Source organism: Metopolophium dirhodum, chromosome 3, assembly GCF_019925205.1.
Source record: "Metopolophium dirhodum isolate CAU chromosome 3, ASM1992520v1, whole genome shotgun sequence".
Taxonomy (NCBI): Eukaryota; Metazoa; Arthropoda; class Insecta; order Hemiptera; family Aphididae; genus Metopolophium; species Metopolophium dirhodum.
In genome coordinates this window covers 17,782,301-17,784,767 of record NC_083562.1, presented here as the reverse complement: position 1 = coordinate 17,784,767, position 2,467 = coordinate 17,782,301, and positions in this window count along the sequence as shown.

Sequence of the window (2,467 nt, the reverse complement as noted above, 5' to 3'; positions counted from 1 at the left end):
TTTTAATAAATTTTCATTTTTTTCTGCAATTATTCTAAAAAGCACTGAGCATTTTAAATTTGACCTCTAAAAGTACAATTTGCTTCCAAAACCATTCATCGGGCATCGAAGTTTATGATCAGAGCATTTTTTCTACCAAAGAAGTTACAAACATTTTAAAATACCTCAAATAAACGTCTCCAATTATTAAACTGGACAAAATAAAAATAAAATTGAAAACTAATTTTCAAGTCCCCCCCTTCCCCCATTGAAAAATCCTGCGTACGCCACTGGCCACCTTTGTAGGCAATGTGCGAAAATTAAATTTGATGCATGCTTGTACTTGATCTGTCCGATTAACAAATGGCAGCCAATACACAAATAAAATACTAATTAGTATTTTCTACTGTTTATTTCTCTTATAACCAAAAGCAACCATTTATAAACAAAAATGTCCATCATAAATATCAAAATCCCTGTTTGAGTACCTCCCAGGGGTTGGACTAACCGGATCCAATTGTGAATCTAAATCATCCGAGAACCACTCAAACATACACAAAAAATTTCATCAAAATCGTTCCAACCGTTTAGAAATCCATATAAAAGGCATAAAGACCATACATCAATTAATTAAATTTTATTATTTTCAACCACCCAATTAACTTTTCCAAGACAAATTTTACTTTAAAACCTTCCCTGTGGCTCGACCTATCTATTAGTGAAAACCGCATGAAAAGAAAACTTTTGTGTGAATTTCCTAGGTATAGAAGTGTGAAAGAAAAGTGATTTATTTGGTTAACACTACAGTTTATATATATTATATTATTTACCAAAGTTAATTGTTCCTGTTGTTATTTTATCAAAAGTAGGTAAAATCTATAGAAAAAGAAAAAATGATTAGTTTGATATTATTATTATGTTTTGTTTTGTTATTGAAATTTTAAATTCTTAACCATTCTTTAAGTATATTGAGTATAATTTAATCTGCTAATGCAAGTTATATTCTCTAGATTATACAATATATTATATTGTTATTAATTTTAAGTTATAATGTTAATCAATGTCTGATAATAATAATTAGTAAGACATGTCCTACCTGAGTTTCTATAAGTTGTAAGTAGAAACAGATATTTATATACAGTTTTATTCCAGCTGAAAGTATAATCAGAAACTATAATATTATAATTTCCTATTTAATTATATTGTCAAATAAAAGTTATACCTAACATAATTTATGGTTGAAAATTGTTTTTATTTTAAAAAATAATCACGGAATATAATATTTTTTTGTATAACAAAGGTATTTAATCATAAGCGTGCGCAGACTTCTATCCTTGGTAGAGCCTAGAACAATAAGTGCCCTAATACTTGGACAAGAGTCCCTAATCAGTTTTTTTTACACATATTATATTCCAATTATAAATTAATAACTGTGTTATCCATGTCGATATCAGTTAAATTAATAATATTTTATGGCACAGAGCACATAAAACAATTTTAATATTACTAAACACAATATTAACATAGGATTATTGAGAGGGTAGTTTACCGTATTTAATTTGAAAGCGACTTATTATAAACGTATGGGTTTTCTGAGGAGCTGTGCATTTACGTACTGATTTGGGTTCGCTTATCCTAATATTAAATAAACATGATGTATCACAGATATTTTAACCTATTAATTGTTATAATCATTATAACTTATATTATTAACGTATTGTTTTTATAGAACAGTGATCGGTAGGTTGCATGTGGCCAGCGTCCAGCGACTAAAATTTATCATTTGAATAAAAATCACGAACTAAGAAAGTAAGGATTGGAAAATGTGGATTAAAACGTTATTTGTTTGTAGATACCTTTTTTAATTAATAATTAATAAACCTCACAGTGTTATGAATTTAAATAAACTAAATTTAATATGATTATAGCCTATAGGTACATTTTTGTTTAAAACAAAATAGGTATATTTATATATAAAAAGGTATATTCAAATATTATCGCACATCGCCCTTGAACAATTTTGTATATATATTTTGGCCATCGCCATTGACATAAAAAAGGTTGCCAACCCTTGCTATAGAGTATTTAAACAACAGAAAATATTCCCAGTTAGCTGTTATAACTATACACCACATCCATCGTATCTGTTCAAATATTTAAATAAGAATAAAAATAACATGGCCTGATGTAAAAAGGAAATACCTAAGGTTGTATTGTCGTTTTCTTCAAACAGATGATAAGAGTTATTCGAAAAACCATTTACATTGTATTGTAATCTATTATCTAGGTATACTGTATAATGTAGGTATTTTACTTAGTAAACCTATTTATTATTTACACTCAAGCCTCAAGGGTTCGACCTTAAATAATAACTTATGATAATATGGCATACCTCGGACTCTCGGCGTCTCAGCTTCCGGTAGCCGTAGCACTTGTCAATGGATTTTTGAACACAAAAAGGTTCTTTCAAATTTACAAAATTGAACCA